Genomic DNA, 23,156 nt, shown 5'->3' with positions numbered 1-23,156 from the left:
CTTCGTCGTCAGATACATCCAATTCGGGAATATTTGAACACCAGGGTTTCATCTTATCCGAGGAATATACAGAACAGTATTTACGTCCTGTAACCTGTATGCCGGGGACATCTTTGATTAAATAACGATCGTTTCCAAGGCTTTTGGCCACTTGATAAGGACCTCGGTATCGTGGTTCCAGTTTGCGCGATTCGCCTGTCGCGGCTGGTTCGTTTTCTACTACTACAAGATCACCTGTGGAATAAACAAAGGGGTTAGCATGTTTGGCGTCAAAACGTTTCTTCCATTTAGCTCGTTCTGATGCGATATTGGCTGCGGCTTGACTTCGAATTTCGGTGACGGTTTCGGTGGAATATGGCTTATCCAGATCTGCGTGTATCGCTGCAGTAAGGTTGTTTTTGCACGACATCAATAGCGTTGAAATTAAATACGAGATCAATTGGACTGAATCCAGTGGTGCTGTTTTTCTGCGAGTTGACGGTCCATTGAAGGTTATGAAGAGTCAGATCCCAATCCTTTGGATTTTCGTTCATCGTTCGTATATAATTGAGAATTATTTGATTAGCGCGTTCTACTTGACCGTTTGCACGGGGTGTTCGTACAGCATTCTTAACGTGTTGGATATGGTTTTGCTTACAGTAATCTTCAAATAATTTTGACGTAAACGCTGTTCCACGGTCGGTTATAATAAAATTTGGCAAGCCAAAGTAACTAGAAACTTCGTTTAGCGTTGATAGAACAGGTAATGATTTTGTACTTTTAACTGCTTTTACGATTAGAAATTTACTAAATGAATCAGATATAGCCAGTATATGAGTATTTCCTCGTTTGCTTCGAATAAAAGGACCCAAATGATCCGCGTGAAGTCGACGAAAAGGAACCGGTTCAACATCGTTGTAATGCATGCGACCTTCAGGCTTTCCTCCTTTTGACTTATAGTAGCAGCATTGGATGCATGTGGAAATATAGTCCTTCACGTATTTCCTCATCTTTGGAAACCAAAAACGTTTTTGAATCCTCTCAATGGTTTTATCAAGACCGAAGTGTCCGACATCATCATGGCAACTTTTAACAATGCGCCATCTTACTGCCTTTGGCACAACGAAGAGAATAGTGTTTTCCATTTTCCGATAAAGGCGATGATTTTCGATGACATAATCAATACGTAGTTGCTTCAGTTGATCACTGTGACGCTTTCCCTTCAGTACTGCGATTATTTCGGCAAGTATTTTGTCCTGTAGTTGCATTGTTAACAACCAGTCGTCGATTTCTGAAATTATGGTTCTAACAAATTCATCTAGTGATCCTTCCGGGGGTAAATTTGGAGCACGGCTCAACGCATCTACATGAGCCATTTTGCTACCATCTCGATGAATAAATTCACAGTCGTAATCCATTATTTTAATCCACCAGCGCGCCACCTGTGGAATGAGTTCTTTATTCGTTTTAACCTTGGCAATAGCTGAGCAATCGGTCACCAGACGGAATGATTTTCCCAAAAGGTAGACTCTGAACCTTTGGAGTGTTTCTACTACTGCAAGCGTTTCCAATGCGTAACTGTGGTATTTACTCTCAGCGTTGGTACAATGTCGACTAAAATAACAAACGGGACGCCAATCTTTGTCATTATGCAACTGCAGCAAAACTCCTGCTAGGCCTAAAGCACAAGCATCGGTGTGTACTTCGTGCTTAGCCGAAAAATCGTATAGAGTGAGAACAGGTTCGCTACATAGTTTTTCGATTAGTTCAATAAAGGCATGTTGCTGGGCTTCTCCCCAACTAAATGTATTCGCCTCCGTTTTGCGTAGCAGTTCTGTTAAAGGACGTGATATTAATGAATAGTTTTCAATAAATTTTCTGAAGAAACCTGTGAGACCAAGGAATCTTCTTACTTCTCTTACGTTTGTAGGTACTTTAAAATTTTTAATTGCGCGTACTTTACATTCGCCAGGTTTTATTCCATCTTTATTGACTATGTGGCCCAAGAACGTAATTTCGGATTGCAGAAACTTGCATTTGTCGTATCGTAGGGTTAAGCCACTGTCTTGTAAGATAGAGAAAAACTTCTTAATTCGTTGCATACCAGATTCGAAGGTCTTACTTGGGATTATTACGTCATCTAAATATGCGAGGACCTCACCTGATTCCATACGTTTTATGATTTGGTTCATTACCGACTGAAAGACTGCCGGAGCGTTAATGAGTCCAAAAGGCATTCTGTTGTATTCGTAATGCCCGTCAGCTGTAACAAACGCCGTGTACTGTTTGGACGATTCACTTATCTCGATTTGATGGTATCCCATACGTAGATCAAGTTGCGTAAAATATACGTTTCCAGCTAGTTGAGCGAATTGCTCTTCCATGTTTGGCATAGGAAATGGAATTTTGACCGTAATACTGTTAAGGCGACGATAGTCGACGCAAAGACGATGTTCTCCATTCTTTTTATCTACGATGACGATTCCCGAGGCGTACGGCGAATCCGAAGGGCGAATTATGTCGTTTTCCAGTAGCTCAGATATGATATTCGTAACAATAGGTCTGAGCGCAAACGGTGTTCGGTATGGTTTCGTATAACATGGGACGTTTGATGTTAAAGTGATTTCCATTTTCGATATTGAGCATTTACCTAATTCGTTAGTTTTCTGCGCAAAACAAGCAGCATTATCTATTAAGGCCTTTTCCAATTCTTCGTTTTCGGTATCTGCTAGATTTCGAACTGTTTCTATTTGGCGTATGTTTTCGATAAAACATTTGTTTCCGTGAATAATTAGTTTATTGCCATCCCGACAAAGAATATCCTTACCCAATAAAACGTTTTCAGATATTAAGTCATTTTCCACTACAAGGATTTCGACTTCGTGACCTATCTTGTCCACAACGATTTTCGCATTTAGTTTTTGGTTACAGAAGAATTTTCCTCCTCCAAATCCGTTCAGTGTGATTGCACATCGTTGCAAAACGCCTACGTTTTCGGCAAATGATTTTCGAATCAGAGTACGTGTACTACCTGGATCGACGAATGCGTTTGTTTCGTTTCCGTTAACTGAAATAATTTTACAAATATCTGAGTTGATGTTTGAGTCAATTTTATTTACTTTCGAAACGTTTTTAAATTTTTCAGGGCAGTTGGTAGAGTCGTGATTAGTACGATTACAATGAGTACATCGAGGCTTACGCTGTGGAATAGGACAATCTGAGGAATAATGTCCCATCTTTTGACAATTAAAGCATTTGATTGACGACTCTATCTTTTCTTTGGATATCCGTTTTATTACGGATTGACCTGACTTCTGCGTATTACCGTTGGGCTCACGTTTATTTTGAAAGCTATGTGGATTATATTTGATTTCGTTATGAGCCGCATAGGCATGTATATCTCGTAAAAGTTCGTTACATGAGGTATAATGGTTAGATATTTTCCTCTTAAGATCGTAATCGTTGATGCCGTTTATAATATGTGTTACAATTGCTGAATCAGCTAACTCACCCTTTTTACCAATAGCTAGCATTTTATAAAAATAATCTTGTGGTGATTCCGTTGTTTCCCGTTTGGTTTTCAGCATTTTTAAATGAACATCAGCTGCGTTGCTAATACATGGGAAGTCGTATAGAAATTTCGAAACAAATTCTGGCCATGTTTGAAATATTTCATCCGTTGCATCCACCCAGTAACGAGCTGCACCTTGCATCTTTTGTTGAACTGCAAAAATTACCTTTCTATCGTCCCAGTTATATGCGTTTTTCAGAGTTTCCACACGTTTAACAAACTGATGCGAATCCAATGATTTTACGGACGATGGATTAAATTCAGGAACAAGAGCTATAATTTCGTTCATGTTTCCAAAAGAATGATTAAAATTATTATATTTTTCTTCGCAGTTGACTTCGTGTTGTTGTTGTCGTTGGGTTGCGAAATCTTGAGAACTTTCCGAATACTGACCTACATTTACATTTGACCTACATTTGCTTACGTAATTCCGTGACGTTGGAACATAATTATCTTGTTGTGATGTAGCAACGTTATTGTAGTGCTGAATCGTAGCAATGTTACCACTTTGATGAGTCGGAGCGAAGGGTACGTGTTGGCGAGGCGTAACCATATAGCCGTGTTGCGATGTAACAATGTAATTGGGTTGCTGAGACGTAGCAAAGTAAGCGTGCTGCTGAGACGTAGCTGCGTAACCGAGTTGTTGCGAAGTATCGACATGATCGTACTGCTGAGACGTAGCATTGCAGTACTGCTGAGACGTAGCAGTGTTAACGAGTTGCTGGAACGTAGCAACATTACCGTACTGCTGAGACGTAGCAGTGTTACCGAGTTGCTGGAACGTAGCAACATTGTCGCACTGCTGAGACGTAGCAGTGTTACCGAGTTGCCGAAACGTAGCAACATTGTCGTACTGCTGAGACGCAGCAGTGTTACCGAGTTGCTGGAACGTAGCAACATTGTCGTACTGCTGAGACGTAGCAGTGTTACCGAGTTGCCGAAACGTAGCAACATTGTCGTACTGCTGAGACGTAGCAGTGTTACCGAGTTGCCGAAACGTAGCAACATTGTCGTACTGCTGAGACGTAGCAGTGTTACCGTTTGGCAAATACGTTACGTTTGTTTGTTCGTTTGTCACAAGCACGTTTCTTTCTCCAGAAACTTCTTGTACGTTTACGTCACTAAGCACAATTGGTGACGAAATCGTTGCAGGTTGGAATGAACGCTCCTGCAATACTCTAATCGTTTTTTCTAGTTCGTTTATCTTTTTAGCCATTGATTGATTTTCCGCACTGGCGTATTCGTCGTCACTACAGATCGCGGTTAGTTTTCTCTGTAATTGTTCTCGATTTCCTGATGTTGACAATCCAGCTTGTCTACATTTTTGCTGCAAAGCTTTCTTTGAAACGTAGTTTTTCTGCGGCATTATTGTTGTCTCTTTCACACTTGTATGTTCGTTGATTTTTCGTTTTGCTTATTCGTCTTTCGTTCCTTGTTTCCACTAGTTCGTTTATGCGCAGAACACACACTATTACACTTTGCGAGTTTCTCATGCCACGCTATTTTACCGCGGAAAATTGCGCGTTACCTTTGTCTTCACACACTTCTACTTATGAGAAATATCAGTTCCTTTTTGCACACTATCCAAATTCTAAATTGGACACCATCCCACGTCTGAAAATTGTCACACCTAAAACCCACTTCTGAGAATGTCGGTTGCAAATCACATTACCCAGTAGAAGATTGTAAATGGAGAAGCTGTCAGGAAGGCTTCGGCGGGGAGTGCGACTTATAGGAACAATAGAAATGCCAGACTCGTACGTTTAGGTAGATAATTAATATAAGTTTATTAATTAATTGAGACTTAACAATAAAGTGACGTTTGCAAGGTGATGCCGTTGGATTCGTTCGTGGTGGCCGTTCGTTACCACCGATCGTAGGAGCTTATTCGTTCGCACCCTTTCTCGTCAACGTTTTTTTACCAACTCTTTGATACTTATCGATAACACCAGGGGTAGAGCATAACGTCGCTTGCCCAGGGCTGAATCAGTATGTTAATGAACTGTCTGGTGACACATGTACATATATCTTCCGTTAGATTGCCTCGCTTTAAAAACATACGAGAATCTTGCAATTTAGACTTAAATCATTACAAACTTTTTCCTTATGGAAAGTATGTATGTCTAAATTTGTTGTTGTAAATTAATCTTGATACTATTCTCACAAAAAAATAGTTATAAATTAAAAATACTTCCAAAATATTATTATTTTCACAAAAAAAATAGCAATAAATTAAAAATACGTCCATAATTACTTTAAAAAAGGGCTTAATTGTAATTTTTTCTAGAACTGTAGCTGAAAAAGTCATTTTGTGTTATATAACATTTATAAAATTAATTTATTTAACCATTAACAATATTTCTACAATAAATAAGGATGATTTAGGTCGAATGCATGAAGAAGAAATCGATATATAAGTCATATTTACCTCATATGACAAACTAAAAAATACCCCCCAAAATGAAAAATTTCAACTCGCTATAAAAAAAAAAAAAACGAGCTAACTTTGAAAAACCCAAATAGGGTTTTGCTATTCAATACATGTACTTTCAGAAAAAAAAGGTCCGGTGCGGTTTGATTTCAATACCCTTCATTTTGTTGCATAGTGTAAGTAATTGGATTTCAGTTTTCATTTTTAGCTATTTTTGAACAATTCAATAAACATGTTTTTTTTTTCACTTTTGGTGTGAAAATTAGAAATTCCAATCTATACATTTTTCTGATTTATATATAATATGTATATGTATGTGTCTTCCTCACTCTTTCTCTATCTCTCTCTCTCTCTACCATACATTTTCATGTTTAAAATGTGCAAGGCAAAACTTAGTACAGTGAAAGCTCCTGCGGGCGAACAGCCTCGGTTTCAGAATTTTAGTTCTCCTGCGGGTTATGTAATAGAAATTCTCAATTTTTATACTTATTAATGTTGTTAACAAATGTAATTGCATTTTGATTTTTTCTTTGGAAATCAAGTCAGAAAAGACTTGAAAGAAAAGTCAGCCACAACTTAACTTCAACTTAAACTTCATAAATCCACTGAACACTAATGCAATGTTCGGCAATCGACGGGGCCGATGTGTTCCTAATTGTGTTCCGGCCCTGCGAACGAATTTTAAAAGAGACCTTAAACTTTAACTGTATTATATTCGATAGTATTCAAGCGGCATTTGAACAAATATTATTTACTGTTAATATTTGTAATGTTTCCTTCTGGGTTTGGCTCCAAAGAGTGCAAAAATACAAATTGTTATGACACCTCCTCATCAGGTGTCTCTTTTGAAATAAAGCTTAAAATCAAAATTAATGGGAAGGGCTTTTTATACCCTTGCAGAGGGTATTATAAAATTGGTCAGATGTTTGTAACGCACAGAAGGAGACGTTTCCGACCCCATAAAGTATATATATTCTTGATCAGCATGAGAAGCTAAGTCGATATAGCCATGTCCGTCTGTCCGTCTGTCCGTCGGTGCGTACGCGTTTTACTCAGCCATCTTAAGAGCTATCGGGATGAAATTTTTTTTTGGGAGCTTTTTTTTACCCGGGTGAGATAAAGTATGAAAATCTTTGGGATCGGACTACTATATCATATAGCTCTGGAACAAAAATTTTTGCAAAAATTGGAGTATCCCCATGAAATTTACCAATATAATAGAATTTGATATAAAATCTCAGATCCCAAAATTTGACCCTGATCGGATAAATAGAACACAAGTTACAGTCTATATAAATCGGCTCAATCGCTGCCGGCAGCTCTGCTTGCTGCCTACTACGTCATCATCAAATCAACAGAGCACATGCATACTCACACAGACGCAACGCTACATAAACTGTATGTGTATGCGTGCGTTGCTTTGCTTAGGGAATGAGGGAAGAAGAAGAACAAATTGTACATAGTATGAAGAGTAAAATTGTTTTGTTTGTATATTAATGAATTGAGTTGCAGAAAACAAATTTTGAACATGTGAAATTATTATTGTCAAGGACTGCAAGGGTATATAAACTTCGGCATAGCCGAATTTAACTTCTTTGATATTTACAGTTTATTTAACACGTATCTGAATTTTAATGCTGTGTGTTTTTTTTTTTAAATTTTTGTAGAGGTTTTCTCTCTTATCTCTTTTGTGTCCCCATTGCCAATGATGTTTAAAGTTGACTTTAATGGCAATTTGTTTATACGTTTATTTATTTATTTAGTAAATAGTGTTGGCCGTCTTTTTTTTTTGTTTGAATTGTTTACTTGTGTATTTACTTATTAACTTAATTTTTATTTTTTTCTGCCGTATTTGTTGTTGGCCTTCAGCGCGGCAGGCCGCACGATTCGTTGTTGTTTTATCGTCTGACATAATTGCAATTTTGGAATTGAATGAAATAATTTAATTATTGTAAATAAACTACATATGTACATATATGTAAGTTTGTATGTATTTATTTATTTAGCAATATTTTAAATACATTGTCTAAAAAAGAAAAAGGGTTTAATGTACGTTGAATATTCCGCTCGAAAGGTGTGTTAATTGAGCTCTTCTCATTAAGGCCAACAGCAAATGGCAATAGGAAAATGGGAAAAGGGAACCAAAATCTCATTTCATACCAATCACGAACGTAGTCGAAATGTTGGTATTTTTTTTTTTGCTGTTTTTTTCTCTCTACCGTTCATTTTCCATTAATTCCGTTTGATTAGAAGGAAACGAAGATGAATCCCTGAGTGTTTCCTGTCGTCGTACCTCCTACCATTCCACGGTTCGACCATTCTACGGTTCTTCGTCTCCTTGTTCTTCTTCTTGTCCTGCCAAAATAGACAATTTCCTTTTCTTATTAAATGTTATTTGTATTTCACTCACAGACTGAATGCTTTGCCCGCTGCCTGCATGCCCCTTGACTATTTATTTGTTTTAGCTCTAGCTCTAGCTCCCTCTCTCTCTCTGTTTCTGTCTTTCGATTTCCCAGCAAAACATCATCCAATTACACAGCGGGCCGCACCCGGGACACGTGTGCAGCATCTGTTACAGTTTTGTGGCTCTCGGTCTTGAAATCAGAATCGATAAACCCAACAAAAGGAGAAAAAACGGAGCGAAACGTAAAGTGAGGCCGGTCGTCGTTTCGTTTGTCCCGTCGCGTTGTCCGTTTAACAACGCTGTGTGAAGTTTGGCAACCAGGTCGTTACCCAATACATCTAATTGTATATAGTCCTTCTAACAATTCGCCATAAACAATTTGATGGCAGACCATATACCCTTTTTTAGTCAATGCAGTTTGAAATAGAATCTGGATCAGTATCTAGAACATTTTAATGATCTAGTAAAGAGAGGCTGAGAGAATGAGAATCGGGGAAAGAGAGAAATAGAATTTCTGTCTCTTAAAGGGAATCTCCAGCATGTGAAGTATTATTTTTTTTATACTTTTAACAAATCAAATTGCCAGTCCCACGATCATGATGATGAAAAGAATTGGTAAAGCAAAAGGCAGTGGAGGGTGAACTGACCCTTCTAGCCCCGCCCGTTCTTGGCCTCCCTTCCCCACCCCCTTTTTTTTCTTTTTTGTTGGGGTCAGGGTCGTCATCGTAGTCAAACGTTTCAGCGAAGAATAATAGCATAAAAAGAGAGAGAGAGAGAGAGAGAAAAAAAACTCATACATATTATATTTTGTACCTCGTTTTCTATAAAAAAAAGCAAACATTTCACATGCGTATGTGAATGTGTGTGTGTTTATGTGTGGAAGCAGCAGCCAACCCCAGAAGCTAGAGCCCAACCAGCCCCAGCATCCGCATCAGGCATTGTGACATTTAAGAGGCTCACGAGAGCCGCCACCAACGCCATCGTCGTCATCCCTTACCCCCTGGACGAGAATGTGTTGAGCTAAAAACAAAACACACGCACAGAAGCTGCGACCCTCTGCTCCAACCTCTTCGACCCACCCACCCATGGCAACCCAAGCTTACCTACCCATAGCAATTCCCAAAGCAACCCTCAGGGCAAGAGCCAACAAAAGGTGTGAGGAGGCGGTGGGCAAGTCGTCGCTTCTTTGCTCTGCTGCTGCACTGTGTGTGGCCTCTCAAAGGACGAGCTGAGCTCTACGTGTGAGTTAGTGGAGTGTGTGTGTGTGTGTTCTCTCAAGTGTAGCATACTTTGTGGCGTTGGTGGCACTGCTTAAAATAATTAAAAATCAATATTTAAACTATGCAACAAAGCCTACAAACACAGGAGAGAAAAAAGAGCGACAACCGCACAATCCAGAAACTTCATTTAAAAGCAAAAATAAAAAAATTAAAATAAAATGCAAAAAAATGTTGTATAACGTTAACATTTAACCAAACAACTTAATAAACAAATTCTAGATAAATATCAACCTAGATTTGCACCTTGAAAGTTAATGTCAAGGAGGGAAGGAGAAGAGCGGGGTTTGCCCGCTTTATAAGTCATGAAGAGAGATAAAAACTTTGCCGGCCCTATCAAACGCCCTTCATCTCATTGTTTATGGCCAAAATGTTGAGAGACTGATAAGAATATTTTGTTTGGTTCTTTACCATTTATTTAACATTTGCATAATTTTAGAAAATTTAATTAGACCTCCTGCGTATCGCAACTTTAAATGAATGAATTAAATATTGCCCGAGATTTAATTTCAATTCATTTGGAAACATTATTGATACATTTGTTTTTTGTTTTGGCCAAAAAGTCTGGCTGGATGGTAAAAAGTATTGGCAAAGTCTTTTGGGGTCATAAATATTGGTGAATAAATATCAAGCCATATAAATAATGGTTGCGCACAAAACTTGACTCTCCAGGTAAGCGGGCCGGGGCAAATAGGATGAAAGTGCCAAAAGCCAAATGTGAATAAATCACAGAAATATATGTATATACATGTATATATGTATGTATATGTATGTGTGCATATATAAAATTAAATACTTATAAGTCACATTTGTGTGCAACAGCAGCAGAAGAGAGGAAATATGGCAAGATGATTTTTGGCAAGTCGCAATTGATTTATTAACCTAGAGTAAATTGTGATATGAATTTTATGCAAATTTTGACAGGCTTTCAGTGAGGCGTGTGCTGTGTGTGTGTAGGTGTGGGTGTGGATGTATGCGTGTATTTGAAATTGAATTGCAATTGTATGATGAAGAAGGAGCTAAGGCAGATGGAAGGAAAAATATATGTACATATATCCTATTTTTGTAGGGTATTAAGCAAAGCAAAAAAAAAAAAAATAAAAGAAAAATCTCTCAAGTGAAATGTAAAATGTATAAGTATCTTAACTTACTATAGATACAAGAAACATTGCAAAAATTCTTAAGTTTAAAGACTTGAAAGGTGTCAAAAATAAATCCTGTTTTAAACTTTTGTGTAGAATTCTATTTCAAAATTAACAACAGAAATGGGCCAAATAAGTTTAGAGTTAAAATGTTTACGATAAACTAAAATACTTTTACTTAATCTGCTTTATATTCTCATATAGTTATTCTTTTATGACTTATAGAAAAAAGTCAATAATAGATATCTCAAATCAAATTGAATTATTTCTTATGTCTAATTGATGGCTGTCAATCAATAAGAAAAGTCCTTTGAAACTTTTTCCTAACTTAACATTAATTAACGCCTTTTTTGCTAACCAGAAAAGCATAGAACCCGCATCAGTCCGGTGTAAACTGAAGTTCATTAAATACTCGTCACATGTATTTAGCAACTGTGTGTGTGTGTGTGTGTGAGTAAATTTCAAAAGTGTGCGAGTGTGTGTGACAAAACTCATTAGATATATGTTTTTCTTCATCTGCCTATAGGAAATGGTTGTTGTTAGGCCAATGACAATTAGGTTTCTGATAAGATAAGCGACCGAACAACACACACACGCACACATTCACACACACACACACACAAACCAATACACACGCACAGAAAGTAAAAGTGGCTGCTGTCTAAACCAATTTTGGTTGGTTAATGCCTGGGATAGAAACCTTTTTATCGCGGTCTAGTCCCAAAAATTAAATGGCGGCAGCTGTCAAACCAACACACAGAGATATAGATAGATAGAAAGAGATGGTGTACATGGTGTAGGGCTAGGAGAGGTGGGCAAGGGCGTTTGGTTAGCAGTGTTAGAGAAAGTCAAAGTTCGAACTTTTGCTTCAATCAAAAGTTTTCTACATGCAAACAGCCTTTTGTATATCCCAATTGTTATCGTTAGTTGCTGAGGCTGCTCCTTCTTTCTCTGTCTCCCTCTCTCTTTATATCTGTACACATATACAATGTATATGTATTTTGTATTATCTTGATGCATGTAACTGTCACTCGTTTTGCCTAGGCCTTCTATAATAAATATTATGTATGTACATACATTCCTACAGATAGTTTTTTGGTATTTTTTGTTAGGTTTTTATTAGCTGCCAATCAGAAAAAAAAGGCAACACACATACACAAATAAAATACTGTCAGAAAGGAATGCGGTTAAGGTATGTTTGTCTGTGTTTATATATGAACATGCATATATATTTTGCCATGACAAGGCAAAAATACGCAACGCCAAAAGCCCAAAAAAAAAAAAATCCCAAATAATAAAGGCAAATTGAAACAAACAGAATGTATCTTCAAGATACTTGCAACTGACAACTTAATTTTTACTTTAATGAAGGTTTTACTTACTCAGAGTTGATGACTCTGATCTGCTGCGAGGGTCACGCTAAACGTTTGGGCTTATTACTTTGTTGTTAACCTGTCGTTTCACTTTCTTACCAAATGACCCTCGCATAAACCTTGTCTAACAAGTTTTGGTCATTTCATTTCCTAAGTGGAGAAATACATTCATTCTTTCATTCATTTTGTTGTTATAACATTAAGAACCAATTTGATTTAACCGTTTGACAGTCAGTTTTGCAGTACAAACTTATCAAAATCGAATATACATACATAATTGAGTAGAGATGATGTCGGATTTTGTGTCTTCTTCTTAAACAATTGAACAGGGAGCAACAGCAAAATTTCTCCCTCTCTCTCTCTTCATCATTTTGCTGTATCTGTGGCTAGGGTCAAATTTGAATTCAATTTTCATGTTGCTACAAAAAAATGTACACATAAATTTACATTACCCAGAATCAAGAGCAAGGATCAGTAACAGATTCAGTCTCTGGACGGTAAGTTTGCCCAGTTTTGATTGCTTTGGGGTGTCATTGAGGTCCCAGTAAATGGTTTACTCTACTCTGCATCTGCTCTTCGCCCAATCTTTTATACCCATTGCGCTGCTTTCTCTCTCTCTCTCTCTCTCTCTCTCTCTCTGGTGTGTGTGTGTGTGTCTCTGGTGTACTATGCTTCATGTGGGTAAACATATTTTCACAGTCTCACCCCCTGAAAAATGGTTCTACTTTTTTCTTTATGTATATTTTTTAAATACCCCAAAATTGTTGTTAATTACGTTGCCACTGTGTTGTGCCTCTGTTGCAGGAGCATGGATATATAAAACAAAAAAAAAATGTAATAAAAAAACAAAAAGGGTTCTCACTCTCTTTGTTGTTTCCTCTCTGAACTCTGTGCTCTGTGCTGCCATGAATAAAATATTAATTAAAGAGACTTTTTTGGCCCCAAACAAAATGTGGGCGATGCGATGAGCTGCAACTCGGTGGCCAGATTTGACACACAAGTAAAAAAAAAAAAAAAACCAAAAACACACACACATACAAACTTTGCCGGAAAATTTATTAAATGTCACGAGGAACGCGCCTTTTAGTTCTCTCTCTCCTGATAACGAGAAAAAAAGCGACTAAAAGAAAAAAATCTAAAGGGCTGGCCATGCCGAAAATTGTATACCCTTCCTTACCTAAAGACGTCAAAGCGGAATAACTTTCTATCTCAAACATCGATAGCCGTACCCTATTTTGACTTTGAATTGGAAAATTTGTTTGATTCAAATCGTAAAAGAAGCTTAAAACTTTTTGGAACATTATTTATCGATTGATCTGTATAAGATCTGTATTATATAGTCATCGGATGAAATTTGGCACAGTCTTTAATACTCCGTCTAAACGTTATACGCTTCTGACATAAATTAATTTACCCTTTTTTGCAAGGGTATAAAAAAGAAAATGTGTTATGTGTCAATGTTGGTTTTTCTTTTCTTTTCTTCTTTTTTTGTTGTGGCGTGAGAGACCCAAAATATATTAATTTAAATTTCCCAAAAAAAAAAAAAAAAACCATCATACGACGAAAAGTGTTGACAGTAAGGCAAAAGTTGAGGGATTGCCCCCATCAACTGTCTGCATGCCCATGTGGCAAATGTAGGCCAACTTAACCGCACTCTATATATGTCGATGGTAAATATCTATCATCACATCCTGTTTTTTTGCAAAAAACCAGAGAGAGACGACACTAGACTCGAATCGAATCGATTCGATTATAATAAATTGCTAGTTAGATAAATGAGAGATAAATGAACTTTTGTTTATTTCAATGACTGTCAAATGCGAAATACGATTTAATCGGATTTTCAATCTGTGAATTGAATTGACTAAAATTAAACTCTGTTAAATTGAGGTGAAGTTGTTGTGGTTAAGCATGCAATTGATTAAGTGAAGGTGTCAAATTCATTAAGTAAATGGAACGAACGTCTTATGCTTAATTTGAATTTCGATTTTGGTTGTGGAGATTGAGAGTGTTAAATGCTCAATTCTTTTGTAATTTTTCAAACAAACAAATTTGTGTGTGGTTTATTTTTTTTCTTTTATTGAATTAATTTCCATAAATTAGGAAATTGGTGTGAATTTATTGTTTGGTTTCGTGTGTGAGTGTGTGTGGGGTCTGTTTGCAATTAGTCTTAGCTTATTTGGGAACTAAAGGAACAGCTCAGTTGTGTTTTAGATTTTAAAGAAATTTAATTGAAAATAACCGAAAATGCCTTTTTTAATATAATCAAATTTTTATCATTTTTAAATAAATAAAGTAAAACAAAATTTCTACAAAACATGGAAATTTAAAATTAACATTTTGGTCCTTGTTGTGGTTATTGACAGTTATTTAATTAAAGTTTCTTAAGACGCATGAAGCAAAAAACCACACAATTTATATTTTAAAATCAATATATGTACATACATACATACATAAATATGTATATCTTGAATGGATTTCTTTGCCCTCCCTTCACTTCATTCTGTTTAAATCGTTTGAGCATTCGAATTTTGGTTTTTCGTTTTTCGCTTATTATATTCATTATTATTAAGTTTTTGTTTTCTTCTGATTTAAAATTTTTGCCTATGGTCGTCAGTTCATTAGGTTAATTAAAAGCATAATTGCGAGGGGTTTCGTGTGCTGACAGCAGGAAGGTATAATAAGAAAAAAAAAAAAAAAAATAGAAACCAAAACTGAACCCATCATTAGGCAAAACGAAGCGAAACAAGAGAAGAACGTAACTGAAGCCTACAGAAAAGAAAAACAGAAAAAAACAAATTTTGGTTGATTTGGTTCTCAGCATATTTAGTTACAATCTTTTTAAATGCTTTGATTATTAATTATAATGTTTGTGTTTCCTTTTTCATTTATGGAATAATAATTAATCAACACGGCCAAGAAAAGGAAACATAAAACAAAAGCAAACAACTGACTGACTTGATTTAAATAAGTGAAACGCAGAACGTTTCTTTCTTTACTTTGAAATTTAACCAATATATAAACATATTTTTGTTTTTTTGCACGCTTCAAGCGATTTGTCCTTGAGTCGAAGTCTTGAGCGAGGCTGAAACTGAAGTCATCCACTTGAGCTCAAAGCCCTCACCGCGGTTCTGTCTGTCTGTCTGTCTGTTTGCCTGCCTGCCTTTCCGTTTGGCTTACATAAAAAAAAAAAAAAAAAAAAACGGACAACCTCTTAAGAGCGGGAGTGAGTGAGATAGGCTTTGTGGTCTTAGCTGGACAAGCAGCTCTCTTAAATGTCTGGCTCTGATTATGACACTCTACCACCCGACCACCGACCGCCACCGACCATCACTACGTCACAGACCGGCGAGCATTAGAAGAACCGGAATAACCAGTGGAAAATTGCAAACATCAACGCAACGCAACACAACACAACACAACACAGGAGAAGACAACAGACAACAAGGCAAACTGCCATTCGAGTGCATTAAACTCGGTTAGTGACAGTGAAAGTGGTTGGCGCACTTATTGTACTACTACTATTATTACCACTACAACTACAACTATAACTGGGCCCCCTAGTGATAAGTGTTAAGTCTGTCAGCGATTATGCGATTGTTGCGGTAAAGGTTTACGATTAGTTTTTACGGCATTTTGTTTTGTTTTTGCATAACATTTTGGAAATAAAGATCCCGCACATAGATACAGAAAGAAAACTGTTTGTAACATTAGAATGCGGAGCTTTTCGAAATACATATATCTTTTATAGTGATTGAAAGCACCAGTTGCAATTTAGATAAAGAAACAAAACTGTTTGAGCATTTCAATAGTGGATTTTCAATACACATACATATATCGACAATATATAGAAATCTCGACTGATCTTAAAGTCGATATATTTAAGTGTTGAAAGCAAAATTAGGCATTTTTTTCCTTTTTTTTTTTGCCTTTTTTAAACTTTGTCATTTGAAAACAACAACTACAATTTTTGTGTTTGGAGTTCATAACGGAGGAAGACTTTATGTGCATGTGTTAGTTCTAACACTTTTTGGCATTGGGTTCTTCATGGCATTGATGAATATGACAACGATGCCTGCATAATTTGCTATTTCCGGTGCCAGACGCCTTGTCAGGGCCCACATTCTATCCCGAAAACCAAATAGAAAATACTTATGTACCTACCATACGTCGCATGTATGTATGTACATATTTATGTACATACAATTCTTTCATTTATTATTATTATTATTTTGAATATGCACGCGCGAGTGGCAATAATTTATTCAATCAACGCCAAAAGCTAACAACAAATGAGCACTCGACGTCGACGACGGCACTCAGAAGAGAGCCTAAATTGTCTAATGATGCCATCATTTGAGGCGGACAGCAGCAACAGCCACAGCAACGACTATGACTATGTTGGCGATGGCCTGCCCTGGTGTGGTCTGGTCTGATGTGGCCTGAGCCCGGGCTAATAAAAATTTACGCATTGTGTTTTCTGCTTAGACCATGAAAGAGACGAAGAGACTTATATCTATGGATAGTAGTGGCGGGAACAGGAAGCATTTGTGTTGGCACAGGAAGCAACACTTGACGCTCGGCTATGAAATACAATACAGAAAAAAGCAACAATATGGTTATGTTGAGTTATATATATGTATACACATACATATATAAGTATATGACTAGGGAGACCGACCATCAGGTAGACGACAATTGATGACGACAGAGCGAGAGAGATGAGAGTGTGGCTCGTTCTTGTTGTCGTTGGTATAGTGCAGACATAAGTGGTGAACAGATAGCTTTGAATAAATCTTAGATACCGCAAATTGTATTTCAAGTGACTACGGATGTCAGATAGAGTCAAGTATTTTAAGCTGAGAAATGTACAAAAACCCGATAAGAGAATTTCAAACACACAAACATTTCCCTACCACAAATTCCTGAAAAATTGTATAATTTTGTATTTTTCACTTTATTTTTTTTTTTCGTTTGCCATGATTTTCAGACAGCTCATTAGTAGCTGTTATATCTATTTTCTTGGTCAACCCCAATTTTTACAAGCAGCAAGAAACAACAACTTTTGAAGAATAATGGGAGAGGAGGGGTGGGTGGGAGGTGGAGGATGAAATCTACTCTGCACATGGCTAATTGCAAATGTAGCGACTCGCATTTGGCACCTGATGGGGCATACAACCGAATAGAGAAATACGAAAATTGAAACAAATTTGTAATGACAGATACAAAGACACAAAAGAGCACAAGGCAGAGTCTCTTTCTGCCTGCCTGCCTGCCGGTCTGTCATGCCTTCTCGATCTATAGAAAATGACGCAGAACCGAAACTTGAAATGATTTACAAGAAAACTCACAGATTCAGCGGCAGATTAACAGGGATTTCCAAAAAGAAAACAGCAGAAAACCCTAAAAAATAAAACACGAATAAATGTCAAGAGAAAAACACAAGAATTAACAAATTGATAAAGCAAAAATGTAAATGTAATTAGCATACAACAAAATCAGACTTACATTTAATTATGGCTTGATTAAATTTCTTAAGTGACAAAATAAGCAAAAACCAATTTAGACTACCTTTTGTCTTTTGGGAACAAAAGAAAATCTGAAGAAGATCAGTAAGCACTTAGTTGAATCCAAGGATCTGCTGTAGTTAAACACTTTCTAGATTGACAGACTATTGAATTTAGTTGGAAGTACTACAAGTCGATTATTGCGTCCAAAATGAGCCGCAGCCGATGATCTCATAATCCGCACAACAAATCTATATATAAGCTGGCTAGAGAATTTCTTCTATTACCATCAGCGTGTCTCTTTGGCATCTATTTTTTTGGCCATGTCCGTGCACATCATTAGTTAGCAATGTGGTGGGAATAAAGGGGGTCTGTCAGTGAGCTTATGTGCTCGCATTTCTTTACTTTGCAAAAACATAGCAAAAAACACGCAAAAAGTAAACTCCCACGACAAGGAGAATCCTTTTTCTCGTACATTTCTCTTGCTCAGTTGGATGACGATGATGATGATGATGCTCTTACTCCTGCCTCGCCGCAGCGCTAATTCGAAATCATCAATCAAAGACAAGCCAGGAGTCATTCAGTCATTTTGTGAAGAGCAACTAAGGGAGTTCATCCTAACCCAAAAAGAAAGACAAGCAAAAAAGGCAAATGCAATCGCTGGGACACTGAGAATGCTGCTGTAACTGGGCGTGGTAGTATCTGCGTGTGGGTGTGCCTGTGCCGCCCCTCGGCTGCTGCGAAGACAACAACAAAAAACAAAAGCCAACAAAACAGAGCAAAAAAAAATAATAATAAAAAAAAAACAACATTGCAACAGCAAAGTTTTCAACTCTTTTGTCTGATGACAAAAGTTTTTTGTAGGCGCTGCTCAGCGACTTTGACAATGAATTTAGCCTTAAGGCGACAGAAGAAAAAAAATCAAATCCTGTTTTATGTGTGTGTGCCAAGGAATGAAGCAAACTGGTTTCTCGTTGTGGGAGTGGAGCAGACTAACAATGACAACAACACACAGCAGAAGGAGGCAAACAGGCAGGCAGCCAGGCAGGCAGGTCCCGAGGAGAAGAGGAACGCGACAACAATGAGGCAACTTGACTGGGCGCTGACAAAGCGAGATTGATGCCCATCTAGGGCAAGCTTCATGTCTTGGTCTTTGCGGGCTTGATATGGTGTTGATTATATTGATGGCTGGGTACAAGTGGGTGGCAAGTTGTATGCCGCCGCTCTGGGTTATTGAATCAGGTAACATACACACACACACACACATTTATACTCACCAAAAGACAACTCCCAAAAACCAACACTGAGCCAAAACACGTTTGAACCATATTGAATCCTGCCAACTAGACTTTGTGCAGTCAGGTTTTTTAATTTCTAATTTAGTTTCGATAAAAAAAAAAAAAACCATTTACAAATATTCGCTAATTTCTGAAACATTTTTCAAACATTTTTATGGAGATATTAAATTAAATGTGATAACAAAAGGTTATAGCCTTTAAGAAATTGTATTTAAAATAAAATCAATGCATTTTTTGAACAAGATTCAATTTAAATGCTCCTCTAATGGTTTCGTGAATTAATTTCCAAACCGATTCTAACATTGTGAAATTGTGTTGCCTAGTTTGCATACTTTTGAGGGGGTGGCGAGACATTTTCTTACATATGCTCAAGATTTCACGACGATTATGCAGAAATTAAACCACTTAATATAACAAAAAAGAGAACCAACGCCGACATTTTCGTTCCCATAGCTATATCACCTTAGTTTCTTACTAATTACTTGTGCTAATTACTAATTCCTCTTATTTCTCTCTCCTTACTTTTTCATTACAGGTAAGTTCAACAACTCATAAAAATTCAGCGGGTTGGCCGAAAATTAACTTTGTCTCGTAAGTGGAGGGGACCGGCTTAGAGCCAGAACCAAGTTTTGCGTTTGCCCCCCCAGGAGGAAACTTTAATTAGCCAAAAATCTTCACGCCTTGGGTAAGTGGTAAGAGCAGTGGGTGACAGGGAAGAACTTTTTCGACTTGGCCATAATAAATCTCTTAACAGGTGCGCAAGTTCGTTCTGTCCAAATCCCGGTAAATTGAATTAATGCCCACAGCAAAGATGAAAGGCCTAGCTAGGTCCACAACCCACATAAACCTCACACAGTGAGAGAAATGCAGAAATTCTGATAAGAGGAACAGGGAAAGAGAGAGAGAGAGAGTGGATAGAGGGAACAACTTTTTAATGCTGGGCAATTTTTATGTTTAATTTTTATGTCTAAAAAAAAAAAAAACAGCTAAAAACTTTTTCTTTTGCCAAAATTTCGTTACCTGCGTCAAAAAACAGCTGCTTCAAGATTTCCATCAAAGATAAGGGCTAGAAAGAGTCAGAAAATAGTGTGGTAGAGAGAGAGGGAAGAGAGGAAGACAAGCGACATCTATAAAATAAGAAACAAAACAGAGAGAAAGAGAAGAGAGAGAGAGAGACATGGGAAGATGCGAATAAACATTTCATGCTTAATAAGATAAAAATCTCCTCGGATTATTTCATACACTTTTGTTGGGTATAAAATTTTTATAACTTTTCTTACCTTTTTGTGTTTTGCCTTTTGTTGTTGCTGCTGCTGCTGCTGCTGTTGGCTAACCACGCCCCTTCTTTTTCTGAGAGCCTTTTGCGGTTTTTGGTCAAGAATTCTTTTAATACGTTACTTATCCCAGTCTCTCGCCCTCATCACCCTCTCTTAGCCTCTGTTCCGCCTTCGTTTGCTTAGTCCCTCAAAAAAAAAAGTTTTGGCTCTCTGTGTAAATTATTCGACAAGCAAACAACTCAAAAGCCAAAAGGTTCATTTGAGCCATGAGCCAAAAAATAAAAAAAGGACGTGAAGACGTCGAGCGGATGGACGGAGAAGTTGCGGATGCGAATGCTAAAGTGGGTGAGGGTGAATCGCAGTGGATGCGTGCAGAGTGGGTTTTTGGGTGCTGTCAGTGGAGAGAGGGAATGGCTGCCATGTGACATGTTTTGGCAGTTTTTAACAGAGATTAGAACGTCGTACAAGTTGTAACTTTTTAAGACGTAAAACATTTCCAAAGAGAGAGTGAGCGCACAAAAAAAAAAAAAAAGCAAGAGAGTGAGCAAGAGACAGGGAAAAAAGTTTCCAGTTTGAATGCCAAGTTGGTATTTATATACCCTATAAAACTCCACAAATAAAAGGTTGTCATTCTCTACAAATTACAAAATTGAGTAACTTCTTCATGTATTGAATTTTTATTTTAGTCTTACTCCCCTTATTGATATTATAGTAGATATCCTTCATATATGTTTGTACATAGGTAACTATGTTTTTCAATACAGAAACTTATATCGGTACCTGTCATTACTTTAAAACTACTGTTGAGCTGTTACCTTTAAATTATATTTAAATTGTCCCATATGGATGTAGTAAATGGCAGATTGCTAGATGAATAATTAATTCATCAAATAGTTAGAGTATATCATTATCGATGCAGCAACGAATTGTGGGGTGCCTTTGCCCTTTTTTTAAGCAAGTCTTAAGTGCTGTAGAAGAAGAAACATTTGGTGAATGAATCTTTAATGCCAGAAGGAAAGTTCATTTGCCACAGTGGAGCACCAACAACTGCACCATCTCCATCTTCATTTCCATCACCATCTCCATCATCATTATCATCATAGTCACCAATTTTCTCTCTCTTTCTCTCTCTCATGTGTCTCATTCCTCTCACCAATAAAATGTAATAAAAATAATGCAAATGACAACTATATGCATATATGACAACGACAACGACAACGATGTCGACGATGACGACGACGACGACGAGGACGAGTATGCTGTATGGATGATGGTACGGATTATGATGATGATGAAGACGATGTGAATAATGTTGATGATGATGATGATGATAATGCTCTCGACTGTCATGTTGCATAAATTGCTGCATAAAATCTCTGCCATCACTCCCACTCCAGTCAGTCAGACAGTCAGAAACGAACAAAAAGGGAGAAAGAATTGTCATTGTAACTACATAAAAATAAAATGCAATAAAAATACCCGCAGAAAACTTCAACCAACATACGCCAACAACAGAAGCAACAACAACAAAACTACCAAAAAAAAGACAACACATAAAAATAATTTGAAATGAGCAGAAAACAAAACCCCTGGAAAATGGTGGCAAAAAAAGGGAAGCTATATAGCTGGATACGAAAAGGAGGAAATAACCAACGAGAATGGGGGAAAATGCTAACCAAATATAAATGAAAATGTTGTTTTGCTGTTTTATATACAATTTTGTATGTGTGTTTTTCCTTTTTATTCTGTCGATTTTTATTTTTGCCACAGAAATGAAAACTATTGAATGTCAAACAAAACGTGTACTATAGTCGCAATCGATAGAGACAGACAGACAGACAGACAGACATACAGACAGAGAAAGACTCACACACAGATTCACAGGGCAGCAGCAGTTGCAGCTGAGATGTGGAGAATTGTTTGTGTGGTAAAGAAGAGCGAAAAAGAGAGAGAGAGAGAGCGAGAGACGATAGAGGTATATAAATGGACCAAAGGGGGTAGAAATATACATGGCGTATACTTAACAAAAATATTTACTCGTGCAAAATTGTTGATTGTGTATGAATGTGTGTGTAAGTGTGTATACAAATAAGTAAGTATCGGATTGTTGTTGTTGTCGTTGTATGCAATGAAGATTAAATGGTTTTTATGTTTATACTTTTTTGGTGTTATTCCTTGATATGTCCAGTCGTAAACAGTTGTGCTGGGTTTCCATATGAAAACATTGTATATTCTCTTACCATTTATGGCCAAAAGAAAATTTTTCTTTGGGCTTTAAGAATAGTAAAAAGAAGAATTTCAGAATATTATAAATGAAAGATAAAGAAATTTTTATTATTTAAAGCGACTAACAAGAAATATGTTTAAATAGAAAAATAAAATAAAATCTATATAAAATGTGTCTTGTTTACCAAAGACATTTTGACATGTACAGAATTAAATCTAAACGTATGAAACTAAATGATATCAAAAAGTCTCTGTTATCCACATGTCTTGATTGCCTAAATGTAAGAAAATTTACAGTTCCTCACTCTCTTAAACCTTTTCACAACCCATAAACAACCCATAAACTTGTTGGTAAATTGACGGTGAATGAAAATGTTTAAAGTATAATAGTTATTGACAGCCCAATTAGATCCAAAGAAACAAAATGAAATTGTGTTAATTCCCTCTCTCTCTCTCTCTCTCTCTCTCTCTCTCTCTTTAATGTAAATCACTTCCTAATCATTTTATTGGTTTTATTTTTAAAACAAAATGTTGCCTTGAGATATGGTCATCGATCAGCCATGTGACCACACAATGACCTTGAAGTCGATTTTTGGCATTCAACTGATAAATGCGTTTCATTTTGCATAGCTGCACTACAAATTAGTTTGCATTTTTGCAACCAGTCTGTG

At 36.9% G+C, this 23,156-nt stretch overlaps 1 protein-coding gene and 1 long non-coding RNA gene across 24 annotated transcripts in view; one reads left to right on the top strand and one right to left on the bottom strand.

The window, feature by feature from the left end:
- Rbfox1 (RNA-binding Fox protein 1) overlaps nt 1-23,156 on the top strand; it is a 150,754-nt gene that overhangs the window by 45,605 nt on the left and 81,993 nt on the right. The gene's annotated exons all lie outside the window — the stretch shown is intronic.
- On the bottom strand, nt 628-1,974 carry LOC137579792 (uncharacterized). The gene is made up of 2 exons (XR_011032889.1): nt 1,902-1,974; nt 628-1,813 (listed from the first exon to the last, which is right to left on the bottom strand). It is a non-coding gene; the product is annotated as an uncharacterized lncRNA (long non-coding RNA).

The sequence above is a fragment of the Drosophila tropicalis genome, unplaced genomic scaffold, assembly GCF_018151085.1.
Source record: "Drosophila tropicalis isolate 14030-0801.00 unplaced genomic scaffold, ASM1815108v1 contig_1190, whole genome shotgun sequence".
Taxonomy (NCBI): Eukaryota; Metazoa; Arthropoda; class Insecta; order Diptera; family Drosophilidae; genus Drosophila; species Drosophila tropicalis.
The sequence above is the reverse complement of the archived record's forward strand: the minus strand, read 5'-3'. Positions and strand labels throughout refer to the sequence as shown.